We start from the raw sequence: 9478 nt of genomic DNA on the forward strand, positions 1-9478 counted from the left end.
GCTTTCTTTTTGAAATGTCTGGCACACGAGCGCAAATGACCTTCTCTAGTCTCTGCATGAATACTGAGGATATGCATCACACACTGCTCTGTTCCTTTGGAGATTCAGAATGTAATGGTCTTCTAAAGGACTCTATTTAGAGAAGGTTGAATTAATGGTTCTTAAGATGAACTATAGCTTGAAAACTATTTTATTAAGACTGTATGACATTTCAAGAAGTTAAATTGAAATTGCAAATGCAAATAGTAATAGCCATTAAAGCAATCTTTTAAATATTATGTATGGAATTTAATATGTAGGGATGTTAACACCCTCCCTACTAAATCAATTATCTTTCCTCCTAGCAATCACGTGATTTAGCTAGTTGATTTCTTCATTGCAGCAACGGGCTTGTTTATTTGTTTGCTTTTGGGAGTGGTAGTGGACATTTAAGGAAGCTTCGTTCTCTTTTTCTGACTTCATTAAGGAGTTATTGCTCAGTGACTTGAAAGAAAAACTTAGGGGAAAATGCAGTCAGCCTTAAATCGCCATTGCTAATTAAAACCAAGGAAAGGAAGGAAAATGAAAGGCACTTACAATACCCACTCTCATAACAGCCGACCTCCTTCTTCACCATCAAGCACTGAGGAAGCAACCTGGCAATTCTGCTTCTATCACAGAGCATAGAAATGCCACGTGCAAAAGTCCACATGGACAGAAAAGGAAGGAATCAGCTACATACAGAGTGGATAATCAATTCTGGAGTTAGGGTAAATAATGCTAGCAAACATTTATGCTCCTTTCAAGAAAGCATTAATAGTAGAATGATAGCACAATAGGACATTTTTACAATATTGTGGCTCCAGATTGCTTATTGGATCACTCTTTAACCCCTTACACAAAAATAAATTCTAAATGGATAAAAGTCTTAGAGAGAGTACCTGAAATGATAAAGTATACAGAAGAAAACATAATGTAGGATATATTCCATGGCGTCAACAATAAAGAGTTTTTTGGAGGTTCAAAGCTTATGGCAAGGGAAATAAAAGAAAAGGTAAACAAAAAACCTTTATACTATGATAGAAAATATATAGATTAAAAAGACATCACTGAATGAGAGAAAATACTTACAAATTTTATTAACAAATAAGGTGTCAATATCCAAAATACATAAAACATATATAATTCAACAGTACAAAAACAAATAGCTTAATTAATAAATGGGCAGCATATATTAACATATAATTGAACAAAAGGAATATACAAAAGGCCAATAGATATTTGGAAAAGTGTTTATCATTGTTTCTGATAAGAGAATTTCTGGTCAAAATCACAATGACATACCATCTCACATGCATGAGAACGGCACATATTAAAATGTTCCCCAGCTACAAGCGCTGGAGAGGATATTGGGAAAAAGGATCCCTATTACACTGTTGGTGAAAATGTATATTAAAAGGACATTAAATGTCCTGAAAATGACACAAAAAGTTGTGGTCACTGAGACAGACAGAAAACCTTGAGAGCACTGTTCTGGAAGATCAGTGAAAATTTCTTAGAAGACGAAGGAATAATCAACATGTAAGCATTCAAGTAAGGTGCAAGTTGAGAACAAACTTCTGGATTTGTGTCATGGAGATCACCAAAGACAGTAACAACAACAGTATTCACAGAGTGTGCAAAAGATAATATGACTGGAGGTCATGGTTCAAGAAGGAGCAGTGAAGAAAGTAAATATATATAATATAAAGAAATATACTATTATAAAACCTGCAATATCATTTGTGTTCATATCATTGTAAGGATTTGACAGATCAGTCATGATTATTATGAACTTCAAGACAATGCTTCCAAAATTCTTGAGCCTTTTGGAATTAAATTATAAATGAACAGAATCAGAAGGTATACAAAGATATCTAATTAGGAAAATACTTGTGTTATCATTGTTGTTTCAGTATTTTTGAATATTTTTCCCAACAGCGAAGTCAGTTATAATTTAGCTATAGATTTTTCAAAGGTGACCTTATGTATAAGAAATCACCAGTAAATGAACCACATATATTAGTGTCTTGAAACTAGCTAGTCAAATACTATTAAACAGAAAAATATACAATGTATATATTCCCTTTAAGGAGACAATAAAATTCCAAAAATAAATTAAGATAAATGATAACTTTCATTCAGTGAATAAATTAATAACTATTTGATAAACTTCCTATGTTAAAAGACAACATAAATCACAACACACAAATATAAACCTTGACTTAACTTTTGCCTGGAAACATCAAGATGCTTGGAACTCTGTTGTGTTTGGTGTTTCTACTTAACTGCTTAATTCTCTAAGAAGAGGAAACTATTTTGCAGGAAAAATGAAAACGTCATTTTAGAAGCAATACACTAACTATAAACACAAATAACAAAAGGACAAATTGTTGATTAACTCTTTAGAGTCTAAAATACTGATTCCAACGTAAAAGACACAAAGTCAATAAAATCACAGAAAGAATTTGAATTAAATCTAGACCCAAGATATCTGAATCTGTCCCCTAATGTAGGATGACATGAAAGAGCCTGTATGTTGTTCAAACAAGTTTGCCTGTTTTCAAATCTTATTGTGAAATATCATTTAGATTTTGGTTAGGTATTTTAGACTCTTATTCTTGGTTCTTTTTTAGAGTCTAAATTGGAATTTAGCACGAGAAATGAAGATTTCATGTGAGTACCTTAATCCTTAAAAGGAAGAAAGCTTTCCACTGAGGAAGGCAGAGTATTTTGAGGACATGGCTTCCTGGTCTTTGGCAATAAATATATTAGATGCTCTTTTAAATCCCCCTTTCATTTAGTCTTAAAGTCTTTGAAGCCAGGCTTTACTCTTTCACCTATATGGGGAATAATGTATCCACCTTAAGGTTTTTTACAAGTCATAGACTGTTGAAATTTTAAACATTAGCACAGAGACTTGGCAAGATGTACTAAACTAGGCAGACACACACACACACACTTTGAAAAAAGGAAATAAAATAGAACATTTGTTTAGTATTAAAAATTCATTAGTATATTTGAGGGAAAATATATTCATCAGCTGCTTTAAATATTTAATGAAAATGATTTTTTAACAAATAAATTCATTAAAGAGTAATTTTAAATTGATGCATGTGTTATTTTTAATAAATATGCCAGGTGTAATTATCCCAAGCTAAATAGTATAGAAAGTAGTGAACATTAAATCCACTGTTATGTTATTTTTATGTTGTATTACCTTTGTTGGTATCAATTTAATTAAAGTATGCATTGGCAAGGGCCGTAATGACTTAATTGTTTAAAACAAAGCTTTTCTTAATCATTGCCAAATCTAAAAATTAAGCACCCGCAAATGACTCTTCTTTTAGTGTTTTCTACAAAATTATTCCATGGAAATAAATTAGGGAAACCATAATTAGTGCAATTTTATCATTTTTATCCATAAGTAGAAAATTAAAATCTCCATTAGAAAGATATTTTTTAGATGGACAAAGAATGAAGTTCTAAATGGGTGTCTAATGAAATCCTATTTTCCACAATACTATTAGGGTTCCTATATTAATAACATACTTTTCTGGAACCATAATATTATTTTTTGTTTTCTATTTGATTTGCTTTTAATTAGAAACAAAAAAATATGAAAGTTAAGACTTGCACTGCTTGCTAGTGAATCTCATATATACATACATGTACATGTATATCTTTCTATATATTCTTGTTTATATCAGGTGATATTGTTTTCTTCAACTATCAACTGAAACATCAACTCCTCAGAATGGCCTTTGTTAAAATTAGGATTGATAATATATGCAAAGTACCACTTTATGGGTATTACATTTGTTAACTCATTTAACCCTCATGAAAGTCTTAGAAGTAGGCTCTGTCATAATTATACTTTACTTAGAGAAAGTGAGGATAAAGAAAGTATTAGAAGTTTGTAAAAACAACTAAAAAGGATCAACTTACTGAGAAAAATGAGACTTGAGCCAAGGCAATCTGTGTTAGTACAGGCACTCAAAAAACATTCAATGCTGCCTAAGTACTTGGTAATCCTTATCAACAACATCTTAGGATGCATACCGTTTGGAAATCATTGTATTCATTTATTGCCTAATATACTTTCTGCTCTATCCAAGAGACTATGTCCATAAAGACAAAATATTTACACATAGAATGAAATAAACCTGCATCAACCAAGCAGGGAGGTTACATATTATTCTAGTTCGTATTGATGTATACTTTCACACCCTTTGTACTATGTGATTTTGAAGCCCCTTCCACCAAGTAGGTGAAATATACATCCCTGCCCTTTGACTTTTTATTTAGCCCTGTGATAGTAGTGGGCAATCATTTATTAATGGGAGTAACTTAATCAAAGTTTAGAAATGCAAGTTGTAAGCAACCCTCTGCTTTCAACATTAGAACGTACTGTAACTAGCTGGGTAGTTCTAGAAGAAGATCCAGTTGAGACGAGCCTAGTCCTCAAACTTACCTGCAAAAAGAATAATGATTCTTAGTTTTTGTGATTTATAGTAAGAGCTGATTGATGCAGCCTATGCTACCAGACAAAAATTCCTACCATTATAAAAATTGAAATTAACTGGTGTTGGCTTTCCAGCAAGCAGCAGTCCCGAGACAGTGAGAGGACCTGAGAAAATTTCAAGGGAACTGTTTAAGGAGGGTAAGAAATTGGAGACGTGTGTTTTGTAGTAATGACATGTTTGGTAAAACTCTCATGTGAAGTTACTTGGAAGATTGAAAATGTACCTAATGAATTTTTGGAATTGGATAAAGAGAACTCCAGGGAAAATAGAATGCTGATAGCTTGGGCTTTGCTTAAGTTAAGCAAATCTTTGCTTTTTTAGTTGCAAAAATATATAAGAACTTTTAGTAAGAAAAGAAGTAAAAAAAATAAGTTTCTAAGCAGAATTGTGAGGGCATATACAATCCCAAATTTTACAGATTGGAAAATGCAACTTTTGGTCATCTCTTACATCTCTCATCAACAAAATAGTCTCAGAATATTCCAGTTACAGGCTGGAAGTGAAGAGCCTCTCTTTATAATTATCTTCATGTAGGCCAATAAAACACGTACATAACCCTGTGTTATACTAAAATATGTTATAAAGCTGGAGTACAGTTTTAGTTTTTTTGAGACATAATTGATATGCAAAAAACCTATAAGTATTTAATGTATAAAGTTTATAAGTTTGGACATATACATACACTCAAGATTCCATGTCCAAAATTAAGGAAATAAATACCTCCAAAAATTCCCTTATGTCCCTTGCTTTTTTTTCTTTTGGTAAGAACATCTAATGTAAGATCTACCCCCTCACAAAATTTTAAATGTACAATATCATATTGTTAATTACTGGTGCTATAGTTAGATCTCTAGAACCTATTCACCCTATATATCTATCACTTATTCTCTGAGAAACATCTCCCTGTTTGACCACTTCCCCAGCCCCTAGCAACCACAAATCTATTTTCTGCTTCTGTAAGTATGACTACTTTAGATACCTCAGGTAAGGAGAATCATATATTTGTCCTTCATTGACTGACTTATTTTACTTAGCATAATATCTTCCAGATGTTAGGTAAATGGTAAGACTTCTTTCTTATTTAAGACTGAATAGTATTCTGTCATGTGTGGCAGATAGATGATAGATTGATAGGTAGGTAGGAAGGTAGGCAGATAGGTTGTGCATACATACATAGATACAGACATACATAGATCTATATATCAAATATTTTTTAAAAATTTGTATTTTTTGAGTTGTTTCCATACCACAGCTATTGTAAATAATGGTGAAATGCACAAAGAAGTGCAAATATTTTGTTGAGATCCTGATTTCAAAAGTTTTGGATGCATACCCAGAAGTGTGGTTGAGTTATTTTAAATGTGTGGTATTGGTACAAGAATGAATAGATTAATGGGATATAACCTGAACAATAGACATGCATTTGGGTAATCCCAATCACAATTTTGGGCAGTTGAGAATGAGCAGTTAAAAAGGACTGATTTTGCTATCAAGGAGTTGCAAATGACTAGAAAATTAAATGGTTACCAATCTTTTGTGACTACTTTTATTAAGACGCAAAAAGTAATTCATTCACTTTGAAGTTGGTCTTGTAACTTGTGTGATTAATGGAAGGGAATGGTGACACAAACAGCAAATGGAATGTGGCTGAATTTCCAACTGGCTCGCAGCTTCTCCAGCCCTAAGACTGAATTTTCTTGGACATGCAGTCCAATGGATCTTCCGAGAAATGCATTTGTTAGAAACTCAAGCGAACTCCATACTAGTGGGTCCTGCCAATCCATAGATCTTGCAAGAAAGTAATAAATTGTTATTTAAGCTACTAGTTGTAATGTTTTGCTGCAAATCAATAAAGAACTAGAAAGAGATAGATCATGAAGACTTTAAAACTAACAGAAATTAGTAAGTCCCAAATATATACATGCATTGATTAAATTAATTTGCCTAACAGTATCATTTTACAGTTAGCAAAAAATAAAATCAGAAATTACTCTGAATATCCTTGGGCTACAAATAAATTAATATGAATGACTTAAAAATGATCAAATTGTGGATAAATGGTTAACAGGAAATTAATGCTATATACTCTCATGTATCAAAAGAAATAGCAGATGAAACAGAGTCAAATGTAAAAGTTGCTTATTAAAAAGAAAAATGCATATAAAATAAATGCATTGTTACAATACTTGCAGAATAAATGTCAAAAATATAAGATTATTTAATATGTAAGAAGCTCTAAAAACATTAAAAGGGGAGTAAATGTCTTAATTTTAAAATGTACATTATACACCAATAAATACATAAAATTGTAAAAGAATAAATTTCAAAGACAAATGTAAAATCTTGTTCCTCATCATAAATATTAGTAAAATGGAAATTAAAATTGATATTTTAATACTTATTGCCATTAATGAATGTCTAGAAAATAAAATTAGATCATTTATTGGTGTCAGAAAAAGAGTACCTAGTCTAATGCAACTAGGTATGCATATAGTAATAATACTTTATTAAACACCGCAGCTTTATGGCAAAACTGAATATGGCCCAAACAACTTAACATCTTAGATAACATATTAAACAAAATTACCAGCAACACATGAAATGTGTTTATATATATGTATGTGTTTGTGCATTTCCATGAAACGTTTTATAAATTAAAGAAGTTAAAGTGAAAAAAATGAGTGATATTTTTCTTTTTTTCCCATAAAACAAAGTATTTTTATGGATATATATTGGTTAGCAAAACAGATCCTGATGTAAGTCATTCATAAAGATGCATTCTTTGTATAACGCAAACATAAAAGTGGGTGATATCTGTATTTGTTACTGTCATTTCCAATAAAATAATTTGGAAATAATAGGAAAAAACAAATAAGTAAGGCTATGATAAAGAAATAATAATCTTATATAGACTGCAAAAATATACATATAATATATAAAGTATTAGAATTGTCTACTCAAGTATAAAATTTACACAAAACCCTTATAACAAGATCAAAATGTCCAAAATGTCTTTTATATGATTTTCTAGACCACTCGGCAGAAAATGTAGCAGTTTGGCTCAGAAAGCAAAGTTCCTCATGAGGAGTTCAAGTCCTTCCTTGAAGACTAAGCAAAACTTCAGGCCTTTTTGTAAAAATCAACCATTAGTTTGTGTCTACACAAAAACAAACTGGAATTTATGGGAATGAAGGCTTTCAGAGTTTCCGTGATTTACACAAGAACCACAGACATCTTCTCCTCTCACTCCAGCAAGTTGGACCATGTTACAATGTTACACCTAGTATTTATGGCCATAATTCCCCACTGATAGCAGGTATGAAAGTGATGAGAGAGGAGAAAGCCCTACATGTATTCATATTGTTTCCATCCTTTGTAGTAAAATCTCAATACTTTTGAATAAATCATTAAAAATAGGACATTTTCTTTGTTATGTTCAGTATTTTGGGTAGTTAGAAGAATATCGTGGGGCCCTTGCTGGTGGCAAAGGGGTTAAAGAAACAGCACTATTAAGCTATCGACAGCCACTGCAGCACAAGTTCAATCTCCCGCAGGGGAGCCACCCACATGGCGTGGCAGACCTATCCTGTCTCGCCCACTGCTCCCCTCAGCAGTGTATTTCAGACAGTCTACCTGTTCTGCTCCCCACTCTGACTCAGCTGAATCCTCTCACCTCACCCACCTCTGGCTTACAACCCAGTTCCTGTATGCATAAATAAATAAATCTTCAAGAAGAAGAAAAAGAATACCGTGGTGGAAGAGCCTTACACCAGTCATCAGTGATACATTCTGTCATTGTCGGATCTTCAGCATTTGTTAGGCTTCTGCTGGATGGTAAAGGGTGTTCTCTGTAGCTGGTGGGCATCATCTCTGTTTTAGTACCTTTAGATTTTGGATGGTAGCTATTATTCCTTGAGTCTTCTGAAAATGGTGCCAGGTTGGCGAGGACTTCTTTTTCTTCTAAGGAATTATCCTGTGTTATTTGACTGCCTGATTTCCCTGGGTCTCCTGCAGAGTGGACACTTAATGGACCGATTTCTCTGTAGAGTTCATTGTGGCCTTTTTCACAAGTGAAGCACTAATACTGTCTCCCTCAGCCAGGCTTAAAAATGCAGGGAGAGGGGCCTATTGCTCGCCTCCAAGTCCACAAATCCGCCATGTAACCTATGCATGCCTGTGGGGCTTTCAGGTCTTTGTCTTTGAGGTGCACATAGGAATGAAGGGTGGTCCAGTCCTATTGGGGCCACTCCAGGCAGAGTCCTTGTAAACTCCTGGACAGTCTCTATTTGGAGGTGATGCACCACAAATCTTTTCTTTAGCATCAGTGCTGTGTGTGAGAGAACAGTTTCCATCCATTCTAAACTGAAATGCAATGTCTTTGATGGATCCTGCAGGGTATGCCTTTTGGACATCACAGTCCTGGCTGAAAAAAAAAAAAATGAGCCATTTTGTCCACTCTGGCATCTCCCTTTTGCGGGAAGTGCACTATAACTCTCCATTATCTTAACTGGGCTTCTGAGTTTCAGTTCCTTATGAAGGCAGCCATTTCTCTGGGTTAAAACCTTTGGCGGTTAGAACTATAGAAAAATGAGTCGCTGTTTTCAAAACTGAAGAATCTGGAACTTCCACTGTTGTGATACAAAACCCTGTTTCTGTACAGATCAAAGGTGAAGGGTGGGAAAAGTTTGTTTTCATCCATAAGGCAGTATTATCTCAGCAGCAGCAGCCTTAAATTGGCTTCCCCAGGGTAACACCACACGCACAGGACTCTCCCACTGATGTGGGGAAGGTGTCCTTTCCATCAGCCCCACTCTCAGCCTCAGCTTAGTGCCCTCACTGCTGGCAAATTGTCTACTGCCTTCAGGTCAAGTATGACATCACTTCCTCCAACCCATCTGCTGCAAATTTCTCCAGGCATCCCCACTAGCTCCTGC

At 33.9% G+C, this 9478-nt stretch overlaps 1 pseudogene; it reads right to left on the reverse strand.

The window, feature by feature from the left end:
* Positions 1-8336: 8336 nt before the first annotated feature.
* LOC119251539 (putative DENN domain-containing protein 10 B) lies at positions 8337-9239 on the reverse strand (annotated as a pseudogene).
* Positions 9240-9478: the final 239 nt, after the last annotated feature.

Source organism: Talpa occidentalis, unplaced genomic scaffold, assembly GCF_014898055.3.
Source record: "Talpa occidentalis isolate TD23 unplaced genomic scaffold, MPIMG_talOcc4v2.1 talOcc4.2, whole genome shotgun sequence".
NCBI lineage: Eukaryota > Metazoa > Chordata > Mammalia > Eulipotyphla > Talpidae > Talpa > Talpa occidentalis.